The 14,654-nt window shown below is 40.7% G+C and overlaps 1 non-coding gene across 1 annotated transcript; it reads left to right on the top strand.

Moving 5' to 3' along the window:
• Positions 1–13,755: 13,755 nt before the first annotated feature.
• LOC131247489 (small nucleolar RNA R71) lies at positions 13,756–13,862 on the top strand. Its single transcript, XR_009171779.1, has one exon. It is a non-coding gene; the product is annotated as a small nucleolar RNA R71 (small nucleolar RNA).
• Positions 13,863–14,654: the final 792 nt, after the last annotated feature.

The following is a 14,654-nucleotide window of genomic DNA, read 5'->3' as shown; positions in this document are numbered from 1 at the left end:
AAGGGCATGATCCACCTTATGATTAATTGGCCTTTTTTCAGTCCCCTCAAGAGAACCAATAGATGGACATGATGGATGAATTGGATTGCAGTGGGCCTCACAAACGATGCTTGTGTATTAACTGTGAACTATCATGGTCCAAGAAAGTATCAGCCATCAATCGGCCTTTTTGTTTACCTTTAGAGTGCGTCAAGGGATACATGTGATGGATGGATTGGATGTATTGTTCCCATCACGTTGGACACCACAAACAATGTATATGCATCAGCCATCACACTCCACCATGCATGATACCATTGCATATGTTATCCTTAGGGCCTGTCTGGCCCGTCAAATCCCATCAGAATTGAAGGGATGGGATTAGTTGTCATTTATTGCTGCCTGTCAGAGACTTGTCTAGCAGTGGTGTAAACAAGCAAATTCACCAATGGCGTTTCGAGTGGATGGTCATTCCACCTGATATCCGACGTAATACCCGCGTTTGTGTTTGGTTTGCATAGTAGATGAAAGACTCCCATAGAATTCAGGCAACCTATGTTTGGCATGTGATGTACCGAAGGGTTCGTGGGATTGTTGATAACTAGTATGTAATACGAAGCGTGTACGGACCGGCCAGTCCACCTGCATCAAACCCAATGATGGTGGTCAGTGGGCCCCACCATGATGTATGTGTTTCATCCATTCCGTTCAGATCATTTTAACAAATCAATTTATGGTATGTCACCGCATCATTTGTTGATCTAAATCTCAAGTGCAGCCAAATTACAGGAAAACAATATAGATTAGAGATCCACCATTAAAATCGTCTTAAGGCACACTGTCCTGTTCATTTGACAGCCAATCCAATCTGTTGAACTCGTCCTACTGATCTAGATGAAGGGAAAAAACAAAGATTTTGCTGTATCAAAACGAATGTGGATCACACTCACAGATGTATATGTGAGTGTCTTAAGTACATGCATAGAAATTTACCCTATATGTGTATAAAGAAAATGGTAATAAACCGGTTGAGAGATGACGAAACAACAGGACGTGATGAACAACCATTGTTTTTCGGTATATACACATGCAAAGTACTTTCGACTAATCAGCCAAATCTCAAAGAGTCATCTGAAAGAGGGGATTAACTTTGAAGAAATCGCAACCCTACATTAGACGTAAACAATAACAAATTTAGACATGTAAGCGGAGCCTCCATTTTACCTTGATGTGTTTGGTTTCCATGTCGAACAAGTAAAGTACATAAAGCACACCTCAATATGCAATGCGAATTTTCACCCAAATTCACTCCACCTGCACTTACTCTAGATCTTTGCATCCAAAATATGCAAGGAGTGTAGGTTGACACTTCGCTGGATTCATAGTCTCCTGCGCAAATCATCATCATGCATTAGATAGACATATATTGTAACTCGTATTGGTTATAAGATCATGCCTACCTTTGGTGAAATGGCCATATGATATTCAGAGTGTTGCCCACTTCACTATGTGGTATAATACGGAGCGAATCCTTTAGAGAATAAAATGCGACAAATGGATATAAACATAATTTATCATCACCGGATTATGAATGATCCAAAACTTACATGTCCACAAAATGCCCAACATGATTACCACAAAATCATGTTGAAATAGTTGTACATTTCATAAAATCATTACTAGTCCAGATAATTAGACAAGCAATTAAAAGTTCGATATTCAGTCCGTCACCAAGCAGCATATATGAGTTCATTAAACCGAACATTACTATAATAAGGAGTCAGTCGATGTAACTACATGTGCAAGCTATAACTTAATGATAATATACAAAATGATTAATATAACTAGCAAGACAGTTACTAATGCAACCACTCTTTCCCCAAATGACATAGGGGTATTGTCCGTCTATGTAGTCTTACATATCAAGGATCCGTAAATATGTTGGATCGAGTCCGTAAATAAAGTCAATGTAGCAACATCACTACAACACTGGGATATGTACCCAGGTACGATATCCCGTGATGTGGACTGTCCACTTGTGATACATGCTTGGTTAGAAATCCACCATGCACTTGCATCTACCATTGATTTGAAGATCGGTGTCTGGCACCGCTGAATCCTTCTACATGTAACCATGTCTCGTCCCAAGATAAGTATATGCCTGGACGACAACTCACAAGAGCAACGTAGTATTTGCTGGAACCCATCTATATTCACATAATAGACAGAAAATTGATACATATGATTATATACAAACCATATTTCATCTACTTAATGTATGCTTCTGTCTATATGAAGATGAGTAGAAGTATTCAACATGCATCATGCTCAGTCCGTGGTTTACAATCACGGTGCAGATTGCTCCCCCGCCAGTTGAAATATAAGTGGCACCGTAGGAGGTGGATCATATACCTGTTAAATAGATCCACTACTAGCATAATCAAACACATATTAATTTAGTTACTACAGGTTTGTTAAATATATTGTAATAAATCTTCTCCTACCCTAAATATGATCCAAAGTGTAACGTAAGTATCAAAATTTCAAAACTCATTACTTCTGCTTCCATCAACTAGAAGCACCAACACCATTGCCCTTCAAATCAGACAGAATCTTTTTCAGCTAATCAACACGACGTTCCGATCGTAGACTAACAAAAAAAGATGCAAGCTTGTCATCCCCTATTCAAGGAGCTGGCTAACCTCAATGAACTCAGAGTTGATTAGCCCTTGAACCTCTTCAAAGATGTCTAAGACCCTACTTGTTCGGTTGACCTCATTCCCAAGTCCAAAGTTATACATTATCTCTGCTACAGTCATGAGAGACATGACAAGGACGTCACAGGGACGAGCGGGTCGCATCCATTTTGTTGTCGTACTACCACCACGAGTACTATCGAATTTAGTTCTAAGGGTAGGAGTGTTTTGGAACGATCGATGTTCCCTTGATTGACTTTTAGTTGAATATTGATAATTTGTCGTTGATTCCTCGATATTTTCTTCGGAAAGGTCGCATCAACATCGTCGTCTAGTTCTGTTCATGCTTCGTTCAAATCTCTATGAGCATAAGATGAAGACGCGGCTAGGTTCCTACTTCCTTGAGCGTACCGTCCCGTAACCTGGTCAGAACCTACAATCACTGCTAAATCATTCATCCATTCGATTCGCTTGTCACGCAATCTTTCAGCTCTCGAATGAGACTCCAAACGACGAAGGGAGTTTGTCAATTAGATTGGACATGTTGTCAAAAAAAGAAAATCTCATCGAGAGGTATTATTTGACCTTCAATGTTCTAAAACCATAATTTGGGATTAACTTACCTTTAGATACTCCTCCCAAACTTCGTCTGGGGCTGTGACAACCATGTGCTCATTGTCCTAACCAAAGTCGCTCACAACCAGCATGTCCCTTACATCATTATACTCTCTCTTATGATACCACAATATATTCTAGACATTTTGCCAGTTGACAAGGATTTGAGTACGTTTACACACCTCGTTGGTGGCCGCTTGATACGATTCTCTTTTGAAGCCATTATTAGCCTTTTCGGCCTAATGCAATTTGGTCAATCAAGGTGTCAAATAATACTTGATCCATAGTTCTGGTCCATTTTATTTTGGCGGCGCGGGAGGAAGGCTCAGCGAGGGATTTGACGAACTTCTCACGTGGAGAACAACGCATTGTGAGGATCGAAGTTCTCAAAGTGACTCCATCAGAGTTGGTGTAGAACTTCCCTATATGTCCGACATTTCACCTATGTATACATGGGAATGCAGTTACGAAAGAATACCAGGTGAGTAACATATTATTCAATTAGCAAATATATCAATGAGAAAGAAATAAAGGCTAACTAATGTTTCAGAAAAATTTATCAAATTCCGAAGCTGAATAATCCAAATAGCTAGATATACTATCTTATACATAAATCGGAGTAGCCATAATATTTATATTAAGAGTCAAAGTACTTAAGAAATTGAGTATGCTTATTTTATCCTACTATTATTTTGGGCGTTTGCCCACATGCGCTCCGCAATCTGATCACGAGTTCTGATCCAAGCATCTTTCTTTCGTTGAGTAACTTGGACTAGCCATTGTCTCTCATCCATTGTTGATACTTCGTTTGGGGTAGGATTAGTCTCAACGTTACCCATAGATATACCAACATCACGCAAATCTTGTTCTGGTCCATCTTCTTTTTGTATGAAATAATGTAGCACACAACAAGAAACAACAATTTTGACTCGTGTATCAAAAGGATATTGCACTGTCGTCTTCAAAATTGAAAATCTACCCTTCATTACACTGAAACATCACTCAATTACGTTTCGTAATTGCTTTCATATTCATGGGCGCTCTAATGGTACGATACTCTTTCAAATAGTGTCGAACTTCACAATAAGGGGCCATGAATCCTGGTGAATGAGCGTAACCTACATCGACAACGAAGTATTTTCCTACATAATTACAAGAATTATTCTTTCAGTCTATCAGCAACACGATTTTATGTAGCAAATAATGAGCGAATGATGGCGAAGATTGATTACCAGGTGGCGCAATTAGAGAATCATCATTTCGCGTCAGGGCGTTATGTAGGACCATTGCATCTGAAGCTGAACATTCTCATCTGGCTAACACGTATAATATTGACATATCAAACGAACGAGTAGCAAGTACATTCCGAGACAAGATACCCTTTCGATTGCGGAAGCTTGGATGCTGTGTTGCTTGTATATGTGCAGGAATATGTGTCTCGTCAATTGCACCAACACAATCCTATATGTGGGAAGTTTTCAAGCCCATAAGATTAGTATAAATGATGCAAAATTTAACTTTTAACTTCACAAAGGAACCCTTGGTCGACAATGGTACCTGGAAGTATGTGTCCCAATGTAGATTTGATTAAATCTCATTCGGGGTTTCTGTGCCGACCTGCTTAATATATTTAGGGTATAGGGAGACTATTGCATCTAGAACTTGGTAAAAGTGATGGCTTATAGTTTCACCTGAACGACAAATCATGTGTCTTATCACACAATTACGCACATTATGTCCGATTGTATGTATGAACACGACTAGTTGTTCCTCCAAACTAACATTCCGTATATCGCGTAGGGTCATCCGTTGACGCATTTCATGACATAGATAGAAAATGCATCCTGCTTCATCCTAAGTTGAGTAATACAGTCCCTATCACCTGTGCAAATAATAGAATTAATAAATCTGTCCCGCGCATCATCCCCTTGACAAGCTAGCTCTTTCAACATGTAGTGTCGACAGTATTCCTCAACAGCTGCAACGCGTGTTACCATTACAAGAACAACGATGGACTCGACCATCTCTTCCTCATCCTGGTCTTCCATCATTTATATATCACCTATGTATACGAGTGGAAGTAGAAGACTTTAAAGTTGCTTCTATACTTATTAATGCCTGCAATGCATTTAATAAAGTATTCCTCTGTTATATTATACTTTTATTATTCATATAAATAAATGCCAAACGCAAATAATCTACCCTAACCAACTGGTCAATTCATATAAAAGATCACACGGTTCATTTCACGTGTTCACTCCCCAAGTATAGGGTTGTGATGTAGTAATAAACTCGGTAAGACCGAGGTCGAATCCACAGGGACTGATACCTGTACGTTTCCTGAAACTAGGTAGAAATAGAACTAGCCTAAGATGTAATCAAACTCAATTGTAAATTTAAGGAATAATTGCGGAATAATTATCTAAAACTTAAGGAATTCAGAGAAGGGAAACTAGGGATTCAGAGGATCCACTTGTAGAGATCAGGGAGATCTTTTGCCTGCATCAAGGATTATGGAATTCGAACTGAACTTACTTGATTTGATTCTCAAGAGATGAAAGGTATATGAATTAGAATGGATTCCATCATCTAACCATGCCCAGGAGACAAAGCAAACAACAGGATTAAACTAATTACCAACCAATCAACAATGTCTGAAGATCAGGAAGGGTACTGTCATCCTACCATGCCCATGGAACAATGGTGAACAACATGGTTTCCTGACTTCATAAACATAAAAAAAGGGGGAAAGAAATATTCAAAGCCATTGCAAACCCATTGTAATTTCAGTCACAACAGACCATTAAAGACTAAGAAAATATTCCTTTAATAATCACTTAAAATTAAATTCAGTTCAGAAATTTATATTAAACGCATGAAATAGTATCTCCCATCTCGCTACAGGCTTCACCTCTTAGCCCCAGCTAAGAGGTTTAGCCACTCATGATTAGCCTAAACCCAAAACAAATAGAAAGAAAAAGAAAATGAAAAAGAGAAGAAAAATAAAGAAAAATTTCTTATCTTTTCTCTCTCATCTTCTCTCTCTGTCTTCTTTTCTTCCGTCCTTCCTCCAATCAGCCGCCCAACCTCTCTCCCGTGCCAGCCCTTCTTTTCTTTTCCTTTCCCTGACGTGCAGCAGCAGCAAAAAGAACTCCCTGACGTGCAGAACTCCCTGATGTGCAGCCCTCTTCCCAACCGTGCACTGATCTCCTCCCTTTCTTCCGTTCCGTAGCTCCCAGAATGCCTCCCTCTTCTCTCTCTCTTTTCCTTTTATCCCCTGCTAGGGACGGAGGAGCGAGATGTTGTATTCGAAACGGAAACAAATCCGTTTACGCAGACAGAGCTGCCGCAGCCGAGAGTTTCGCCACCGGAAGAACGACATGGTCGGTGATGTTCACCGTGGATATCTTCGAGAAAACTTCCTTGCACGGTCGGTTTTCACTCCTGCTCCATCTGAATGGCTTGGATCATCATGAGGTATGATGATGGTAGCCCACCAGAGTCGAGGCAGCTTCCTGCTGCGGAACAGAGTCGTTGCAAGTCCCGTTTTTTGAGGCCGGGTTGAAAATCCACTCCGTCCATTGAATGAGGAATGAAAAACTAGGTGGGAATGGCTGGTTTCGGATCAAACTTAGTGTGGCCCACGGATTTCTTCGTTACACCGTCTATCCTGCATTTACATGCACTGTACCTGTGTGTGTGTGCATGGGACAAAAAAAGAAAGCTAGGCGACGGTTTTGGTCACCTCTCGGAGCATATGGACGGTTCTGATTTCCGATACCTGTGACGGATGGGGCCCACTAATGAAAAAAGGACGGACAACGTCCGTCCGCTGTTGATGCGGAAGAAGAAGACGGGTCAGCCCGTCTTTGACCGGGCTGACCGTCCGGTGCGGCGCGGGCAGCGGTGCACTATGTACATGCGCTGTGCATACGGAGTCCACTGTGATGATCGTGAGAAATCTGCTCCGTCCATCCGCTTTGACACATGGTTTAAACAGTCTAGAACAAATTTGAAGCATATCCGGATATCAGGCGGGCCCCACATAATGATTAAAAGGGCTGATCTGTCCGTTGGGCCACTTCCACAGTGATCCAGGGGCTGAAATTTTACGTGTACGGTTTATTTATGGTCCTCAAGCCACGTATGAAGTTTCGAACTGATCAGATGGTGGGAACCCTATGATCTTGCATTCTGGACACTTTTCAGGCCACTTGAGCTTCAATTCCTCGATTTTCGCAGACCCCTGGTGTATAATTCCGTCGCTCTTGGTCTTCTAGAGTCCGTTCCTTGCCTTGGTGCTCCTAGAGCGTCAAATCCATGCATTTACCACCCTTTTTCAGTCCATGCTCGTAAATACACTCTGCATCACAAACACAATTAAATCAGGCCATTAAACGGTATCATGCTTGTAAAACTATGCAGTAACTGGGTCTGATATGCAATATTTGACCCTCAACACAACCCCCAACCAGCATTTTGCTAGTCCCGAGCAAAGTATGCGAAAAATAAGTTGAGAAATACAGGACAATTTTTATGAACTCAAGCGATTTTTTATTTTTATTTTTAAAAAAAACAGTCTAGATTCGAAAATTCTAAGATGCATGAATGTTGGATATTACTTCCTCCTGGAATCAAGTGCACAATAAATTTCATAATCAACTTTAAAGTATTTATGTATTTAATTAGAACAATTCTAAACAATGAGTATCATGAGTGTATAATAAAATCTCGGCTTATCATCATTAAGAAATCCAATGGATAATTTTTATGATAACATTGATAATCAAAACAGTATTTAGGACACTCAAAACTTAAACTAGAATTTGCCTTTCAGTTCTTTTTTTTTTTTTTCTTTTCTTTTATCGAGGGAGAGGAGAATTGAATCCACACCTATAGGGAGCAAACCTATGGTGAAAATTATTCGCCTAACCTTTTCCAAAGGTATCTCTCTCTCCCTTTTTTTCTTTTTATTTTTTTATTTTTTATTTTTTTCTTATTTATTCCTTTAATATCAAACTGAAATCTTAATGTGAAAGCGAGATGTGACATGTGAACTCATAACTCAATCAATGTTTAAAACTTCCAATTATAGATTAATACTTCAAACTTAACTGTGAAATCTAATATAATAGATAACTGAATCTAAGAGTCATAAATTACCAACTTCACTTATCTTGTAATTTTAAATCCAAGATGGTTATCAAAATCACTTCAAATTCAACAAAATGTCAGAAAATTTTTAAAATTTTCACAACTTTTGTACAAGACCAAGAAAATGCTGATTAGGTGACCTAATCTCCCACCCCCAACCTAAAATCTACATTGTCCTCAATGTAAAAGAAATAAGCATGCGATGCACATGGGACAAAAAGTAAATGAGAAGTAATGGAAAAATAATACCTAGATGAAAGAATCAAGAGGCTTTTCAAAAATTTCTACGTAAGAGCGGTCAGCACAAGGGAGAAACCAACAGAAGTAAAATAAAATAACAAAAATACAATCCTACCTATACCACTTTTGTAGGTGCTCTCGATTGCATTTAGCGTATGCAACAAGCCTTTAAACCCCTAGGTTTCCCCTAGTGGACGAGTTGTAATCTCGTGAGGGTTTGCAGTAATGTTACCCACAAACATTGAACTGACTAATAAAAAAAATGAAAATGAATGAAATAAAAGGCAATACAATAAAACAAAAGGCTGGGTTGCCTCCCATGAGCGCTAAGTTTAACGTCTTCCTCCATCAGACTAGGAGATCAATCCTGGTAAACAGGATCAGTCAGAGGCATGGACATGTCCTCTGAATCAAATTTCTCGACAAATGGTTTCAATCGATGTCCATTGACTTTAAACTCCTTGCCATTGTCGGGATCTCTTATCTCAACGGCCCCATGCGAAAAAACAGTGACAACAATATAAGGACCGGTCCAACGAGATCGAAGCTTACCCGGAAAGAGATGTAATCGAGAATTGTACAAAAGGACCTTCTGACCAGGCGTGAATGATTTTCGCGAAATGTGTTGGTCATGAAATGCTTTCATCTTGTCCTTGTAAATTCTCGAATTATCGTACGCATCATTCCGGATTTCTTCAAGTTCATTCAATTGAAGTTTGCGTAGCGAGCCAGCGTTGTCCAGATTGAAATTAAGATTTTTGATCGCCCAGTACGCTTTATGTTCCAGCTCCACAGGCAAGTGACAAGCCTTCCCATAGACAAGTCTAAAGGGAGATATTCCAATAGGGGTTTTAAAGGCAGTATGGTATGCCCATAAGGCATCGGTCAATCGGATTGACCAATCCTTACGATCTGGGTTAACCGTTTTCTCCAAAATGTGTTTGATCTCCCTATTCGAAATCTCAGCTTGTCTACTTGTTTGTGGATGGTATGGGGTGCTCACTTTATGAGAGATACCGTATTTCTTCATTAAGCTCTCGAATGGTCTATTACAAAAGTGTGAGCCCCCATCACTAATGATGGCTCGAGGTGTTCTGAATCGAGAAAGGATGTTCTCTTTTAGGAATTTAATGACCGTGCGATGGTCATTCTTTCGACAAGGAATCGCTTCGACCCATTAAGTGACATAATCCACGGCGAGCAAAATATACAGATTCCCAAACGATTGGGGGAATGGTCCCATGAAATCGATGCCCCAGCAATCAAATGCTTCGATGATAAGAATGGGATTCAAAGGCATCATATTTCGACGAGACAATGCTCCCAATTTCTGACAACGCTCACAAGCTTTGCAAAACTCATGAGTGTCCCTAAACATAGTGGGCCAGTAAAAGCCACACTGCAGAATCTTGGCCGTGGTCTTTTTAGCAGAAAAGTGACCACCACAGGCCTCTGAGTGACAGAAGGAGATGACGCTCTAATGCTCATCGTCTGGTACACATCTCCTTAGAATTTGGTCTGGGCAATATTTAAATAAGTAAGGATCATCCCAGAAAAAGTTGCGCACCTCGGTGAAGAATTTCTTCTTATCTTGTGCAGTCCACTGTGTCGGTATGGCACCTGTAGCAAGATAGTTAGCAATGTCAGCGAACCAAGGTGAATGGGAGACTCTGAACAGTTGTTCATCAGGGAACATATCATTGATATGGGTCGCCTCAAGGGAATCAGAGGTATTAAGGCGAGAAAGGTGATCGGCCACTACGTTCTCTACTCCCTTTTTATCTTTAATTTCCAAATCAAATTCTTGGAGTAGAAGGATCCATCGTATCAAGCGGGGCTTAGAATCATTCTTAGAAAGAAGATACTTGATTGCCGATGATTCGTATAGATAATGATCTTGGATCCGATCGTAGGACCTAAATTTGTCCAAGGCGAACACTACGCTAAGAGTTCCTTTTCCGTAGTCGAGTAGTTCACTTGGGCAGAATTTAAGGTTCTACTTGCGTAGTGAATGACGTAGGGCCGCTTATCTTTTCTCTGGTCTAAGACTGCTCCAAGAGCATAATCAGAAGCGTCGCACATAAGCTCAAAAGGAAGGCTCCAGTCGGGTGGCTGCATGATAGGTGCAGTGGTTAACGTGCCCTTAAGCTTGGTGAAAGCTTCCTGGCATTGCTCAGTCCACTCGTACGGAGCATCCTTTTGAAGAAGAGTGCATAAAGGACGAGAGAGGAGACTAAAGTCCTTTATGAATCGCTTGTAAAATCCTGCGTGTCCTAAGAAGGATCGCACGTCTCTGATGTTCTTGGGTGGGGGTAGGTTAGAGATAAGATCGATTTTTGCCTTATCTACCTCGATTCCCTTGGACGAGATGATATGCCCAAGGACTATTCCCTTCTAAACCATGAAATGGCACTTCTCCCAATTAAGTACCAAGTTCTTTTCTTCACATCTTTTCAGCACACATTTAAGACTTTCCAAGCACTTGCTGAAAGATGGACCGTAAACAGAGAAGTCGTCCATGAAGACCTCTAGGTATTGCCCCACCATATCAGAAAAGATACTAAGCATACATCGCTGAAAGGTGGCAGGGGCATTACATAGTCCGAATGGCATCCTTCGATAGGCAAAGGTGCCGTAAGGACATGTAAATGTGGTCTTTTCCTGATCTTCAGGGGCTATCTCTATCTGATTGTAGCCCGAATACCCATCAAGAAAACTATAATAGGAATGACCAGCTAACCTTTCAAGGATCTGATCAATGAATGGTAAAGGAAAGTGATCTTTCCTCGTGACGGTATTCAACTTCCTGTAGTCAATGCACATTCTCCAACCAGTAGTGACTCTAGTTGGCACGAGTTCATTATTAGCATTGGCTACGATGGTGATTCCGGACTTCTTAGGAACCACTTGAGTTGGACTCACCCATTGACTATCAGATATAGGGTATATAATACCCACATCCAATAGTTTAAGAACTTCGGCCTTAACCACTTCCTTCATATTTGGATTTAGTCTACGTTGTGGTTGCCGAGCAGTTTTTGCATTATCCTCAAGATATATGCAGTGAGTACAAATCGAGGGATCGATTCCCTTGAGGTCCGCTATCGTCCATCCCAGGGCTCCTTTATGCTCAATGAGAGTAGATATAAGCATACTCTCCTGTTCTTTCTCCAGGTGGGCAGAGATCACCACCGGGTATGTCTCATCTTGACCTAAATAGGCATATTTCAAATCAGAGGGCAAAGGTTTTAGGTCAAGCTTCGGCGGCTTGAGGTTAGACAGTAGAGGCACTACATCGGTTTGTGGCAATTCTTCAAATTGTGGCCTCCACCGGTTAACTTTAAGTACCGATGCAGTATCAAGCAAGGCACACGTCTCCCTAATCATGTCATCATCAAAATCATGGGAGTGGGCCAGACATGTCTCTAGATAGTCGGAGGATAAGGTTAGAGGTGTCGTATCTTCCACGAAAGAGTCAATCATGTTAATGTCGTGGAAATCGTCATCATCCTCTGCATTGCTGCCATTATTGAAAAAAATGTTTGACTCTAATGTCAAATTTCCAAAAGACATAGTCATGATACCATTCCTGCAATTGATAATTGCATTTGACGTGGCAAGGAATGGGCGACCAAGAATGACGGGAATCTGAGTGCTCATGTTATTGATGGGTTCGGTGTCCAGGATGATAAAATCTACAGGGTAGTAAAATCTATCGACCTGGACTAACACATCCTCAATTATCCCTCTTGGTACACGAACAGAACGATCAGCAAGTTGTAGTGTGGTTAGGGTGGGTTTTAATTCACCCAAACCTAACTGTTTGTATACCGAGTAGGGAATCAAATTGACGCTCGCTCCTAAGTCAAGAAGTGCGTGATCAATTCGATGGTTCCCGATTACACATGATATGGTTGGGCTACTGGGATCCTTGAATTTCTGCGGCACGTCTTGCTTCAGGATGGCACTCACTTTCTCAGTCAAGAAGATTTTCTTTTGAATAATTTTTCGTCGTTTGGTCGTGCATAAGTCTTTTAGGAATTTAGCATATGAAGGTATCTGTTTAACGACATCAAGTAGAGGAATGTTGACTTTCACCTGTTTCAACACCTCTAGGATATCCTGAGAGTTAGAGAGAGGTTTTGGTGAAACCAACCGTTGGGGGAATAGAGCAACTGGCTTCTCTAGAAATTTCGGTTCTACTTTTTGTGGGGCATCACTGGATCCATCATTGTTGTCCTCTTCTGGTTCTTGAGGCTTTTCGGGCCTAACCGGAAGAGTTTTATCAATGATCTTCCCACTCCTAAGAGTGGTGATGGATTTAGCATGCCCCATTTGATTTGAAGAGCTGGGATCATTACTCTCATACTGCGGTTTAGGATTGGGGAGAGGTTGTACAGGAAGCATCCCCTTTTCTATAACCGTCATACGAGAGTCTATCTTTTGCATAAAATCTGTAATTCCCCGCATTGCCTGAGCCAGCTCTTGTATGGGATTTTGAACCGGTTCCTCTTGAGGTTTCACTTGATTTGGATTTTGATTGAAGAAACCTGGAGGAGTCGCCGTTTGTCCATTCCTCCAACTAAAGTTTGGATGATTTTTCCAGCCAGGATTGTATGTGTTGGAGTTAGGTCCAGTAAAAGGTCTTTGATAATTATTTACGGCATTGGCTTGTTCATTCAACACTCCTCGAAAGGCGGGTATTGTAGGACAGTTTTCAGTTGTGTGAATGTTGCAATCACAGATGCCGCAAACAATTTCATTGACCTTATCCTTCTTTCCTTCCATGGCCTCAACTTTCCTCATGAGCGTAGTCACTTTACACTTGAGATCATCCTCTTCTTTCAAGAGATATAATCCACCTTTTTCCTTTAATTGAGTTGGCCTAGACGTGGTGTTCGCCATTGGGTAATAGTCCCATGATTGTGTTTTTTCGGCGAGACTATCGAGGTAATCCCATACCTCGTCAACATCTTTGTTGATGAACTCTCCATTACACATTGTCTCGACCATTTGGCGCATGGAAGATGTCAGTCCATCATAGAAAAAATTTGTAATGCGCCACGTTTCAAATCCGTGTTGTGGGCATGAACTGACCAAATCTTTGAACCTTTCCCAACATTGGAAGAATGTTTCATCTTCCTTTTGGGCAAAGTTCATGATTGCTTTTTTGAGGGTAATCGTTTAATGATGTGGGAAGAATTTTTTTATGAATTCTCTCTGCATATCGTTCCATGTGCCAATGGATCTAGGACGCAGTGAATGTAACCACGTCTTAGCTTTCTCTTTTAAGGAAAAAGGAAAGAGTTTCAGCCTAATTGTATCCACAGATACATTAGGAAAACATAATGTAGCTATAATCTCATCGAACTCTTTCAAATGTAAATATGGACTTTCTGATTCAAGTCCATGGAATTTGGGAAGGAGTTGGATAACTCCTGGCTTGATGTCCATTTGTCCTGTGTTTTCAGGAAAAATCATGCATGAGGGCATACTCACTCCCGCCGGTTGTAGATAATCTCGTAAAGTACGAGGCGGGGGTGCCTGTTGCACCTCATTCTCATCTTGGGTATCCTCCACCCTGGGTGGAAGTGGAGGAGGTTGGTCTTCAGCCATTACCTCAGTTAACTCAGGGAATTTCGAGCGGTGTCTAGTTCTGCGATGGATAGTCAACCCCTCAACCAATCCTCCTTCAGTCAAGAGACGTCGAGTGTTGTCACGGGCCCACTTGGGCATGAAAACACTCGCAGCCCTCAATTAAAAACCTAATCCTAAGAAAGGAAAAGAAAATCTAGAAAGAAAGAGAGAGATGGAAAGAAATTACCAAATTGGAGTCCTGAGTTAAAACCTGCAAAATAAAATAAAATAAGTTAGATTTTTTTTAAAAAAAGAGAAGAACAATCCCTTAAAAGAAAGATAGAAGTGAACTAGCTTCTAAAAGAAAGTAGAAATTTCTAAAGTAAATTACGG

Source organism: Magnolia sinica, chromosome 5 (genome assembly GCF_029962835.1).
Source record: "Magnolia sinica isolate HGM2019 chromosome 5, MsV1, whole genome shotgun sequence".
NCBI lineage: Eukaryota > Viridiplantae > Streptophyta > Magnoliopsida > Magnoliales > Magnoliaceae > Magnolia > Magnolia sinica.
The sequence above is the reverse complement of the archived record's forward strand: the minus strand, read 5'-3'. Positions and strand labels throughout refer to the sequence as shown.